Genomic DNA, 14,913 nt, shown 5'->3' with positions numbered 1-14,913 from the left:
TAAAGTTTATTAGAGTTACATGCAGATTAAAGTTTATTAGAGAGACATGTTGATTAAAGTTTATTAGAGTTACATGCTGGTTAAAGTTTATTGGAGTTACATGCAGTTTAAAGTTTATTAGAGTTACATGCTGGTTAGAGTTATTAGAGTTACATGCTGGTTAGAGTTTATTAAAGCTACATGCTGGTTAGAGTTTATTAAAGCTACATGCTGGTGAGAGTTTATTAGAGTTACATGCTGGTTAGAGTTATTAGAGTTACATGCTGGTTAGAGTTTATTAAAGCTACATGCTGGTTAGAGTTTATTAGAGTTACATGCTGGTTAGAGTTATTAGAGTTACATGCTGGTTAGAGTTCATTAGAGATACATGCTGATTAGAGTTATTAGAGTTGATTAGAGTTTGTGAGAGTTGGTTAAAGTTTTTTAGAGTTACTTTACGAACACTGTAAACAATTGTAGGTGGTAATCATTGGGGACCAATCACTCTGGATCCAGTAGAGCAGAATTGACTGGCAGTTTTAGACAGTACTCGTTTATAATAGATGTGGGGTCTCTAAAGGAGAGCCAGTTGCAGGGTTTCATTTATTTTAATTGATATCTGGAGTGGATTAGAAAATGATTGAGTTAAATGTGTTCGTAACCAAAACCACAGGCTTATATTGTGCTTTAATTGGATATTGATGTAGAAACAGTGAAAGCAGTAAGCTGAGCTCCAGTATTCAGATTACTGTTCCAGCGTCAGTCATCGGGGGCCGAGCGGTTTCGGTAGCGGAGCAGAAATGATGGGCGGAGTTTTTATTCTGGTCTTATTTATTATAGATGAGGATTCAGATACAGGGCTTCAGTTTCTGAACTTGTGACCTTTACTGTGATATTCTGATGAGGTTTCAGGTCTGGAGTGAATTTAAACATCATGTGAGTGAAATCTTTGAGCTGTTTCTCTATTCATAAATATCTGTGAATCAGAGAAACAGATCTATTTGGAATTGACTCAGAAAGTGAACAGGTGAACAGGTCAGATAGAGGGATGTGAAAGAGAGAAGTGAAAGAAAGGGCAGCAAAGAGAGGGAGGAGGAGGGGTGGGAGTCATATTAAGGAGCACAGCTGACCGGGCAGATGCCTGGGCAGAGCTTTCTAAGAAAATTACGTCATTGGAATGATCTGAGAGAAGAAGGTAGAAGAGAGAGAGAGAGAGAGAGCAGAGAGGTAGAAAGAGAGAGAGAGAGAGAGAGCAGAGAGGTAGAGAGAGAGAAGGAGAGAAAGAGAGACCAGAGGGAATAATACAGTTATGCAAGTGTGCATTTAGGAACATGCTTATTAGAATGCTTATTTTTAATTTTGTCATAAAAATATCAATGAGTGATTCTTTCATTGAGGTATCTTTTTACTATTTTTACTCACTTAACTTATTAAACTGTGTTCTTCCACTAAAATTCTCTTTCCATGTCTACATCAACGTGTGAATTAGTATTCATGGCCCCGCCCACCTTGGCTTGGGACCGCCCACAAACAGAGCTTAACCCAGGCTGCAGTAGAGCAAGAGCAAGTTAGCGTTAGCTATGTTCTGTCAGTAACTGTAGGTTTAAATCGGATCTCCGGTGGATTCTACATTTGAAGTATATTTGGGGTTATTGTCCTGCTGCATGACCCATGACCCAGGATGCAATTAAAGCTCCCAGTGGCAGATGCAGCAAAACAAATCTTCTCTGTGTTTGACTGCAAGTTCTGTGTTCTTTTCTTTGTCTTTCCAGTAAATAGTAGAATGATGTGCTTTACCAAAAAGCTCTGTCTTTGTCGCTCTAATTTGTCCACAACATGTTTATGTCTCTGTGTTTTTGTCTCCTATAGCGTTACATTGCATTCAAATGTTGACGGATAGTTTGTGCTGAGACTGATGCACCCTGAGCCTGCAAGACAGCTTGATTTTTTTTTAGCTTAATTGGGTCTGGGACTTCTTTTTTCCTTCTTTTTTAATTATATTAATTTGGGCTTTTGTATTTGTCCATTATTTGTTGTTATTCCAAAAAACAAAACTTTAAAAACTTGAATTACACTAACTTTCTGGAAAAAAGCTTTTGTGCATTGTTCTTTGTCTACAATGGGATACAAATTCACATATGTGTTTATTTTAAGCTATTCTACTTGTGTTATATATTTCTAATATCAATTTATAACCTGGGGACATAAAAAAAATCCCCTCTTTGAAGAATCCCTCCATTATTCTGGTTTCGTACAGTCTGTGCTTTTTACTCGTAACTGTGGTTTTAATGAGTACTCAGGGAAACAATAAGGGAAATGACAGATAAAGGAGAAGTTAATGAGGATGTTGGGTATTAACCTGAAGTATTATGACCTCATCGCTGTGATGTCATCCAGTTGACGCCCCCCTGCTTTCACAATTCACATGGCGTTCCTCCTTCAGGCTCCGCTGGAGACACTCAGCTATTTCTGCTCCAGCTAAATTCCCACCTGCCTTCATCATCTCCTCCTTCACGTCCCTCACAGAGCATCTCTCTCTCACCAGCATCTTCACCACCAGCTCTGATCTGCTGCTCCACGATCTGTACAGGATATAAACCAGCCCGGCTTCTATTTAAGGACAGTGTTAATTTAGGAACTAAATGTTCTTTTAGACCCGTTATTAATCAAACCTACAGTTCCTACAGATCCTACAGTTCTCACAGATCCAGTATTTAATTTATTGAAGATCAAGGTTCTGTTTGGGACTGAATTAAGAGTTTATTCAGAACACGACTTTCTTTAAGCCTATGAGCATTTAAACTACCACATTCACTACACTTCTCTAAATCAAATAATATTTTATTTTATTTAGGCCAGCTCTAATGGCTGTTTGGAGCAGTTGTCTGTTTGGGTTCAGACAGAATGTGCTACAGTATTTCCTGTACTGTGTATCAGATCCAGATGTAACAAATACCTGGAAATAAAAACTGAAATGTTGATTTTTTGTCTTATTTTCATCTTTTAATATCAAATCCAAATGTTTTTAGTTTAAAGTAAAGTTTATAGACTCACTGTTCCAATGTTTTTGGAGGAGACCGTATGTTAGCTTTCATTTGGGTCATATTTGTGTGTTTATTTGGTCCAGAATGAATTTGATCTGGGGTTTATGTGGGTCAGCATTCAGTTGAACCAGGTCTCTATTTGTTCGAGCATCCGTTTGGACTAGGGTTCTGTTTGGTACAGCATCCTTTTTGATTATGGGTTAGTGGTCCAGGATTCTAATTGGGACAGAATTCATACTGGCTACGATACTGTTGGGCCAGCATTGGGCTAGGGTTTGTTTTTGCCCATCATTTAATGAGTCTAAGCTCCAGTATTGATTTAATCTGGGGTTTTGTTTGGTCCAATGTTCACTGGGACAAAGGTTTTGTTTGGTACAGCATGCATTTGGACCAGATTTCTTTTTGTTCTAGTATTTTGTTGGGCCAGTGTTCTATTTGGGTCAGCATTCATATTGGTTGTGATTCTGTTTCCTTAGAGCATTTCCTTCTTGATTTGGTTTGTTTTCACACAGTTAATAACCTAAACACGGTGAAATGCGCACCAATAAACCACATGAGCACATTCTCTCCTCTAATTGGTCTGATTGATGCGCGTATGGCGTTCAGTCTAAAAACAGCTTAGTATGGCGACACAGCATAGATTAGCTTTAGCTATATTAAATATCTGGGTAATAAATCAGGTTAAACTGCACCTGAACAGCCATTTATCTTAAACTTGAGGAGTATATTTGACAGTTGGTCTGGATCAAGAACGGATCATATTTTTACCACAAACGAAGCGCTCCAGAGTGGGTTTGAAAATGGATGGAGAACACCTTCTCTCATGGGTCTCAGTGTGGTTGTTTTGGGCTGAACCAGAGTGCAATTACTGTTTTCTCACCTGACCAAACAAACTGCTAACGAACCAGTGTCTTCTTTAATTGGACCAAACAGGTGCTGGAGTGAAAAACATCCTTATGACAAGGGTTATGATTAGTTTGGACCAGGGTTTTGTTCGGGTCAATAGACTTGTTGGCTCAGTATCACGCTTGCTAACGGTGTGTGTGTATGTGTGTGTGTGTGTGGAGATGCCATAAATGCTTATGTGGCCTGTGTTTGGACACACTGTTCTGCAGAGACACACTTTTCTGATGTTTGTCTTCATAACTGGCGCTGTGTGTGTCAGCTATTGTCTCACACATTTTCGAATATGTGTGTGTGTGTGTGTGTGTGTATGTGTGTGTGTGCGTGCATTGAGACAATGCTGGAATGTGAGGAACGCAGTTTGGACTTCCTGTGTTTTCATCTAGTCGCTAGGTACTGCTTCCTGTTCCAAGGGGTCGAAAACACTGTGGACCCGAATATCTGTGTACACACACACACACACACACATTACACACACACACACTCATCAACAGGCTTCTGAGGGCCTGTATCTCTAGTTCTGGTGGTCAGTGAGTGAATAATAGTTGTTTTTTTCCGTTGTGTCCTCAATCCCCCCCCCCACGATCAGTCATCCCCCACCTTACACACACACACACACACACAGACACACACTAACTGCAGACACAAACAAATATCTTCTTCATTATAAACATTATGTTCATATTTTCCAACCCTGCATGGAACAGCATGAGCCAGAGGGATGTGTGTGTTGTGTGTGCGTGTGTGTGTGTGTGTGTGTGTGTGTGTGTGTGTGTGTGTGTGTGTGAGTGATTGTTAGATAAGGCTGTTAAACAGTAGCACCTGGGCTCTTGCGTAACGCCGCTCTGAGGCTCTGAACTCACGTCATGTTGTCACTGTTTTCACGGCGGCGCTCAGGTACTCTGAATTCTTACCGCTTTACATTAAATTATTACAAATATTACACTATTTATTGGGATGCAATACTGCAGGACACCATTAGGAACCTCTACAACTCTGAGACAAACAGAGACATCTAGGATGTTGCATTACACATGCATTACATCTCATTTCTCTATGTGCAGCTACACATACACCTAAATAAATACCTTGTGTTCCTACTCTCTGGTCACTTTATTGGAAACACCTTTCTTTTACCATGTGCTTCCACTCACTGGCCACTTTATTAGAAACACCTTACTTCTACCATGTGCTTTTACTCTCTGGCCACTTTATTGGAAACATCTACCTCCTACCGTGTGCTTCTACACCCTGGCCACTTTATTAGAAACACCTTCCTTCTAACGGGCTTTTACTCTCTGGCCACTTTATTGGAAACATCTACCTCCTACCATGTTCTTCCACTCTCTGGCCACTTTATTGGAAACATCTACCTCCTACCATGTTCTTCCACTCTCTGGCCACTTTATTGGAAACACTTACTGTACCATTGGCCACTTTATTAGAAACACATATCTTCTAACATGTGCTTCTACTCTCTGGACGCTTTATTTGAAACACCTTCCTTCTACCATGTGCTTCCACTCTCTGGCCACTTTATTAGAAACACCTTCCTTCTAACATGTGCTTTTACTCTCTGGCCACTTTATTAGAAACACCTTCCTTCTAACGTGCTTCTACTCTCTAGACGCTTTATTGGAAACACCTTCCTTCTACCATGTGCTTCCACTCACTGCCCACTTTATTAGAAACACCTTTCTTCAACCATGTGCTTTTACTCTCTGGCCACTTTATTGGAAACATCTACATCCTACCTTGTGTTTCCACTGTCTGGCCACTTTATTGGAAACATCTACCTCCTACTATGTGCTTCTACTCACTGGCCACTTTATTGGAAACATCTACCTCCTGCTATGTTCTGGCACTCTCTGGCCACAAAATTGGTTTATTAGGTTTAGTATAAGGTAGGTGTTTCTAATAAAGTGGCCGGTATAAAGGACAGGGGTGTTGGGTGTTTTTGATGGTTCTAATGTTTTCCCCGTTCAATAAAATATTCACCATGGCGACGGAAATAAATAAACACAGTCTGCTGATGAGGAGCTCTTTCACAACATCGTTTCAAAACACTTCCAGAAAGTGCTGGATCTTTATTTAGAGGCGGGGAGTCGTTCCTCTTTTCTCTTCATGTGAGCAGCAGTTATTCCCCGCATGCCCTGAAGCTCCTCTCCTCCTTCCTCGGAAGAACGAGGCTCAGGAGAAGCTGTTCCAGCTCTTTTCACTTCTGCAAAGCTTCTGGAGCCGAGCGGAAACACGCGGCATGTTCCTCCTTCACATCCTGCTCAGAACAGACCTTCAACAAGCTCCAGAGACCTGCAGGAGACCAGCCTAGGATCTCCTAGAGCCTATAACCTTCTATAACCTTTTATAACCTCCTATAACCTTTTAAAACCTTCTATAACCTTTTACAGTCACTGCAACAATGCCAAGATAAACTCTTCTGATACGAAACATTGATTGAGCAGGTGTCTCAATTAAGTTAAGGCCCAATCCCATTTTTACCCAACCTTTAGAGGAGCAGGTGCTCACAGTCAAAAGGGAGCACATGGAGCACGAATTTAAAACACTATACAGAAACTTACCGTACAATATACCTTACAAACCGTCTTACTGTGGTTTTACTGTGAATTACAAATGAACAGAAGTGTTTCTACACCCTGTTCCTGCATATTCCCACTGTTCTGCATATTCTAGAGCTTTCTTTGCTTTAAAGGCACTTAATCAATTTAAATGTTGCTATGATGTGTTTAATACACTGCTGATAAACATAATGATTATTGATTTATGACCTATAGTGAGCTAAGGGATTTTAACAGGTAAACTCAGTAAAGGATTGTATATTAGCTGATCAGTTGGATCAGATGGAAAATACACTATTTTAGTGCAGAGATCAGGGTTAAGAAACTGCTTTAAACTACCAACATGACCCAGTGTTTTACTAAATTCGGGATATCCACTACATCCGGCTTCTAGCAAACTAGTTATCTAAATGGATTTTCATTTATTATAGCTTACAAGTCCAGTTACAATCAGTAAATAAAATCGTTATTGTCTAATCAGGCACATCAGGGCAAGTTAACCATTACATTTATATATTTTTCTAAAACTTTTACTATCTAATTCCAAAGTTAAACTGACTAGACACCAACTGTATTTTATTAAGCACACAGTGGGTTGGATCTGTGTGTTTTGATTCAGACGTGTATTTTTAACCAGCTATCAGAAACAGTGTCATCACAGTTTACATGGTTAGCTCCGTTACCTTTGTTTTCGAAAAATTCCTGTATGTCCATATGTGTTTTAACGTACAACTACACTACGCAGAGGACTATGAGAATCACTGGCTAGCTAGCATTCCTGTTACACCTGAAATGGTGCAACAGAAAGAAAACGCTTTAGCATTTAAGGTGCAATGGAAAAATAAGATTTTTATGTTTAATAAAAGTTAATTCAGCTCCTCATCACAGAGATGTAATGTGAATGAATCTGTCCTGAAACGTCTCACATGCTGCACATTGATACCTGTATAAACGTCTCCTTCTTCACCAACAACAAAAACCCTCATATTAGAGAGACGAGAGACTCGTAGCTTTATAAAGGGTTATAAATGAATGAGTTAACAGCTCATATGTGGAGCATCTTTTGCTGGAGTGGAGAGTAAACAGCTGCTCTGAAGTTCATGCTCAGGTCCAGGAGCTGAAAAAAGCACAGGCGGTTTGCTTTTGCTGTTTTTTAGCAGCTACAGCTGCACAGCTGCACCAAGAGATGCAGTGTGGGTACGAGAGAGAAGCACGTAGCGCTAATGCTAATGCTAATGTGTAAAAGAGCAAAAAGACGCATGAATTCCTCAGATTTGACCGTTCACATTCATGTCGCATGTCCGTGGATTGGAAACGTATTTGATTTAGGACCACATATAAAAGTGACTCAAATCTGATTGGAATCATTCTAGTAATGGGAACAGAGCCTTGGTGAGGGAAGGAAAGTAGTTTCTGTTGGGTTTGAGGTTGAACGCAGGGTTGGGTTTAGGCTCAGATGTTGGGTTGTGGTTGGACTTTATGGGTTGGGTTTATGGTCAGTGGTCTTGGTCAGGGTTTGCAGCTTCTTAAAAATGTGAAGAAGTGAAAGTGTGTGAGAATGGGAACGAGGGGAATATGGAAAAGTGAATGAAAGAAAAGAGTGTTTATGAATGATTTGGAAACCAGTAGCTAAAGTGTGTGTTTGTGTGTGTGCGTGAGTGAGAAAGAGGAAGGACGAGCACAACAAACACGCACACACATGTCAACAGTCTGTTGCTGGGAACTAGAAAGCGCTGTGTTGAGAAAGAACGAGAGAATAAGAGAAGTGTGAGAGAGATATGAAAGCATTGTTAGGCCTGAGGGATTCTGCTGAGATTGCTGGTGGACCTGTTTGTGTGTATGTGTGTGTGTGTGTGTGTGTGTACATATATGTGAGTCATCATTTTTCATAGAATTTCTCTTGTTGTGTTCAGAGAGTCTCCCCTCATAGCTTTATGATACACACATAACCTGGGTCAATTTTTAACTTTTTTAAAAGTGTAATTCCATCATTTTTTTTCATTAGTTTTAAAATGTCTAGTTATGTATGAATAAATGTCACGTGAGCCGTTTTTTTTTGGAAAACAAATCGAGTGATCCAGTATAACACTGCTTTAGTCCGGTGGAGGAGTGGGGGGTGGGGAGAAACGATAGAATTTCAGCTCTTGCTCATGAATAATTACATTCAAATATATCGCCTCTGATTGGCTAACAACACTGCGACACCAGGAGGCAGCGAGACAGACAACAGTTAGAAACGTTTAAAATAAAGAGATTTTTACACTAATAAGTGTTTGCAATGTCATATGTTACTTTACAACATGTGTAATAAAGCCCTGCTAAGTGCAGTTCAGCCTCTTAAGAGTCTCTGTAAAACATCAAATCCACTGGAGATCCTATTTAAACCTGTAGATACTTACACACAGAGGTGGGTAGTCCAGGGCCAGAAAGTATAAATCCACCCCGGGGTTGGATTTTTATTTTTAACTAGTCTAATCAGAACTGTTATAAACATACACCCACCTATCTCAATTGTACTTGGCTGTTGGTGTTTTTCCTCCTAATTACCTCTTTAATCCCTTTATATTTTCTTTTGTCTCACGCATGTCTATATATATGTGACCTTGTTTGATTGTACAATTAGTGTAGTGCACACAGACTAATTTTAACCATTTGTTCTTAGCTCTGAATTACTGGGTAAAGTATATAAACACTGATGTGTTATTCGCACAAATAACACAGGAATGAACTGCATGCTGTTCCTAGCGCTGTTAGCTCCTATCTGATGAGACGGCATCGCCGCCCAGCTTCAGCTCTGTCTGTGGGTGGTCCCGAGCCGAGGTGGGCAGGGCTATGAATACTAATTCACGGGTTGATGTAGACACAGTGCTTTTCCTGATCGACTCGTTTTGTTTTTCTAAATATTTTCTTTTACTAGCTGCTGCAGACAATGAGGAAGAGGATGAGGAAAATCATGTGCAGCATTATAAACAACTCAGAGAGACCTGCTGTATTTCACACACAACAAGAACAAGAGGATTTTAGCGGAAGGACACATTTAATATCTCGTCAAACGTCTCAGAAACAAAAGCCACCTTTTTTCCTTTTTTATTGTAAATACTGCATATTTACAGGACATAGAGAGGATTGAAAATTACATTCATCTCCTTCCCAAAGTTACAACAAGTACAGCAAGATAAAAATATAAATAATAAAAGAATGTGCACTACACTAATTGTACAATCAAACAAGGTCACATATATATAGACATGCGTGAGACAAAAGAAAATATAAAGGGATTAAAGAGGTAATTATAGCAAATGTAAAACTTATGTTTCATAAAATTGCTCTGATAAATAGCAACGCTACAGACATACAGGAACAGACACAGAGACTAAACCAACTGTTGAGACAAAACACACACACTCACACACTTACACACACACACACTCTCACACACACACTCTGAGCAAAAACGTGTCCAGATAAACTGGGTGGACTCGGCTGAGCCGCCGATTCTGAGACAAAAATTCAGAAAGTAATTCGCAAAAGAACAGAGACAGACAGATAATATTTACACAAGCTGACAATGAGAGAGAGAGAGAGAGAGAGAGAGAGAGAGAGAGAGAGAGGGAATAAAGGGAAACTCCCAGCGCTGTAAAAGAAGAAGTGATACATATAGAATCATAATTTTAAAAAAGAGATGCTTTAAAAGGAAATATTCTCATATCCTCTGAAGCTGCTGTGTCATATAGTTATAAAGTGTGTCATTCTCCCAGCAGTGGCTATATAACACACACTCTCACACACCCATACACTCTCTCACATACACACACACACACATACACACTTTAACACACACACTCTCACACACACTTTCTTTTCTGAACATTAAATTTTATATAATAAAACCAATCTCAATAAAAAAGTTCTAAGGAGTTACTAAACCCCCTGATTTTAGCTGACTTCACCCTCAGCTCAAATTTAAAAAAAAAGCAGTAGTTTGTCACTGGGTGATGTATGGGTTTAGGGGTGGGGCAAGAGAGAGAGCTGTTAGTGCCTCTGATAGCATTGAGATGGTTGAACGTCAATCAGGAGGGGGGCGGGATTATTGATTATTGACTGATTTGCACATTGTGATGAGTCTGCGTACCAAGGTACACGTAAACATGATCTTCGCCTATAGCACAGTTTAACCTGAGAGGAGCTGCAGAGGCAGAAATTACAGAAATAAAAGTGTTTTTTTAAAGGTTAAAGGTTAGAAAAAGTATATGAAATTTTAAGCTGGACTGTATGTGTGTTTTTGAATAAAATATAGTAAAACTTTTTTGTATACTTGTAGGTATAAGCCAAGTATACTTAAGACAAGTATAATTATGTTTAGTATAATTAAAAGAGTAAACTGAAAGCTTATTTTTGTGCTTAATTTTAGTTTTAGTTTAAAAGAAAGAAATATACTAACACACTTTTTATAAACTTCTTTTTTGTAGAAGTTGGCAGTAGGGCACACAGTACTTACTTACACAGTACTCTGTTTAGAACAGACGTGATGACACACACACACACACACATTATACTTCCCTTAGAAGCAGACAGGGTGACAGGAACACACTGTCTGTAGAGCTCTTCACCCACACACACACACACACACACACACACACACACACACACACACACACACACACAACCCACGACCCAGACATTACAAACACACACTCCCACACAGCAGGTCAAGGTCCTGAACGTTCCTTTAAAAGCTTAAAGTTTAAATACTGAAATTTCAGCAACAAATCAAATGATTTCCACTAATTTACAGTGGTATCAGAAGGTCTCTGATCATCATATTGATTAAGAATCAGCTTATTTAGACAGAAACACTCAGAGCACACACACTGTAAACCCACAATTCGATTCAACTCAAATAAATTAGGTCTGTTTTATATTAAATTGTATATTTCTAAACAGCACTCAATTATTACACATATGAATGTGAATATTTGTGCGCATGTATTCCTTCAAATGGAGACCTTGTTGTGTTGAGTAAACTTATAATAACTGAGTTTATCAAAGCTTAGTGTGTCTATTGATTCTCTACTAACTCACTCTGGATATTTTAAAGTAAAACACAAAGCACTTTGTAAGTAACTCTAAATGTAAATGTATATTTTTATGAATCATCCAGACAGTCAAACCTGAGCTGATCAAAATATGTGATCTGATTAACGAAGGCTGTAATACAGAATCTGTGTTTACAACCTGAACATTCAGTCATTCAGTCATTCAGTATGATTCAGAACTGCTGAGGTGCTGCGTCTGAACGTCTGGGTCATTTCTTAATGTAAGTCACAGGTGTGTGTGAGAGAGTGAGTGTGTGTTTGTTTGTCTGTGTGTCTGGGTGTACATGAGTGAGAGAGAGTGTGTGTGTGTGTGTCTGGGAGTACATGAGTGTGTGTGTGTGTGTTAGCAGTTTGTGCGTCAGTGTCGTGTGTGTAGCTCCCCGGCTGTCATGTGACTCACAGGTTGGGAACTCCATCTGGGTCTATAGTTTACTGATTAATCAGCAGTGTGATGTAGTAACACTCCAGCATGTGTGAGAGTCTGCACACACACACATACACACACACACCATGCAGCACCACCAACAGTTATACATTTCCAGTGGCAAGAAATAGTACATGAATCTAGTGTTGTAGTCAAGACAGCTACAGTCAAGTCCGAGTCAAGACCAGAGACCAGATTAAGATTTAAACATAAAAATCCAAATTCAGATTCCATTTATTTTTATTAGAAAATATGAAACCAATCACCCACGCTAAGGTTAGCTAGCTTGTCGCTAGCTTTAGTTCTCTTCCCGGTAACATTAGTATGTTAGCTCGCTCGCTGCTAACGTTAGTTATCTCACTAGTTTGTATTTATCTCTCATTGTGCTTTCTTTCTAAACGTCTGGAAAAAATTATCATTGTCCCGAAAGAGTATAACTCCAGTGAGTCGTTGTGAAAAAGAGCACATTTAACTTAATATCAGACTATTTAAAATAAAAAGTGTGCACTGATTGGATACTGAACAAAAGTGGGAGTAGCTTGTCTTTTTGCTGTTAGCCAATCGGTGTGCAGATTTAAGACACACAAAAAAGGACTGATAGGGTGTGTTTGAATAAATTATTGATGTTCTGTAACGATAGAAAAAACGTTTAGTTTCTAGAGGTGGGCGATACCAGGAATTTTGGTATCGATCCGATACTGAGAAAATGCAGGGCTAGTAGTGCCGATATCGATATCGATACGGATCAAAGGATCCAAAAGACCTAGAATTTGGCCAAACATTGAATGTGACAACAAAATACTTTAATATCGCAATATTAAGAAAAGGAGCAGCTACAATACAAAAATAAAATAAAAATTCTCCCCTCACGAGACATATCTTTTCTAGTTCTTTCTTTTTTTGTTTCCTTTTTCAAATGGAATTGTTCTTAGGAAAAACAAAACAAAATAATAAATTTGCTTTTCTTTTCCTTTTAGTGCAATTTTGTTGTTCCTTAAATAAAATATATAAATATACAAAAAATAAATAAATAAATACTCTGGTGACGTCTCTCTCCGCACTTTGACTTGTCGATTTGAAGAGAGCACTGAGTGTGCGGGCCAGTGCGGGAGAGAAAAAAAGCTTGAGTATTGATCTTTTTACACGAGTATTGCTCGATATCAATACCAGCGTTGATATCGATATTATCAATATTTTGTATTAGTTTTTTGTAATAGTTTCTAATGAACCTTGTTTTTGGTCTTGAGATGGAGACCGGGCTCTCTTACTGAGTTCTGAGGTGTGTTAAGGTGGAATGAATGGACCAGAGAGTGCAGAAATATGATGTAATCAGCAAACAGTCAGAAAATATACAGTCATCCTTTTTAACTGTGTTTATTGTGGATGTTTAAACTCCTGTTCAACGCAGAGAAAACACAACTTCTTTAAAACTATATAAACTATTTGCCAATCATACAAAAGTGAATTTAAGCAGGATTTTAAGAAGCTTCTTTAGTTTACTCCAGTATTCAAACAGGTGGTGAGATTTCTGTATGAGATTCATCAGTGGGTGTATTTACAGACATTAAAACAGTCCTGCAGTTTACACACATCATTTACACCATTTCCATCATCGTTCTCATAATTGTGTCACACACCATTTCCCACCGTTTCCACAGCTGTGTTACGAGGCTCTGTGTCTTTAAGGGTGCGTCTTTACATCACTGTGCTAAATCTGGCACAGCACTGCGTTTAGGTTTACCAGCCCCGCGCGATTCTACAGGACGCTGACAGGAGGCCATTCGATCCTGTTCGACCTACATGCTGTTCCTGAGCCAACACACACCCTGCTCTGAACACACACACACACACACACACCTGCTGTTATACAGTGGCTAAGCCTGGGTCAAAAGGTCACATGATATCTGAACAGATTACTGTGTATGTATGTGTTATATAAGCAGAATGTGCCTGTCTCTCTCTTTCTCTCTCTCTCTGTCCCTCTCTTTCTCTCTGTCTCTCTGTCTCTCTCTGTCTCTTACGGTCTCTCTCTCTCTTTCGGTCTCTCTGTCTCTCTCTCTCTCTCTCTCTCTCTCTCTCTCTCTGTTTGTGTATCTCTCTTGTCCCTCACACAATTTATTCCTGCGTAATTTAGATTTAAAATCTAAACGTCCTGAAACTGGATAAGGACAGGTCTGGAAGCAGACATCTGTATTGCCCCCAACACAATACCACTTTATAATTATAACATTAATAGTGTAGAAAGACTTCCTGAAAAATTTAATGGTGTCATTTGATAAAAGTTTAAATTGCTGGATTTATAGAACTCCGAAAAACCGAATGGGAATTTTTTTCTATGTTTGACCTCTAATTACTCCACAATGCTGCAGTTATATAACTCTATACGTATATCATTAATAATATAGAAAGAATTCTTCAGTAGTAATAATACTGTTTTTTTTTTTGTTTTACCTTGTGTACCTCCTAATCTGTGTCTGTCATCCCCACATGGTCCTGTATGTTTCTCCCGTGTCTCTACCTTAAGTGTTTTTACCTGTATTTATTTGTAGCACCGCCCCCTCGTTACCTTTCCGCAGGTGTTTCCTGTTTCTGCTTTTGTGTGTATTCAGTGTTATTTTATCGGTTTTAGGTTACATTTGTTTTCCTATGTGCTCCGTGTTCCTTTGTTTATTTAGTTCATTGTTTGTTTATTTTTCTATTCTTGATTATCTTTCTAATTAATATTACATTAATTTTGTTTGGGCACATTATTTTAATATTTAATCTATGTTCATGTACTTTGTAACATGTTAGTTTTGCTTATATCCATAGAAAATTAAATGTTCTACTTGTGTGGATTCCCTAAGAATCAGGTGAATTTTCATTAATAATATTTTCTGTAATTATAAAGA

Source organism: Astyanax mexicanus, chromosome 23 (genome assembly GCF_023375975.1).
Source record: "Astyanax mexicanus isolate ESR-SI-001 chromosome 23, AstMex3_surface, whole genome shotgun sequence".
Lineage (NCBI taxonomy): Eukaryota > Metazoa > Chordata > Actinopteri > Characiformes > Acestrorhamphidae > Astyanax > Astyanax mexicanus.
Note: the sequence above shows the minus strand (reverse complement) of the source record.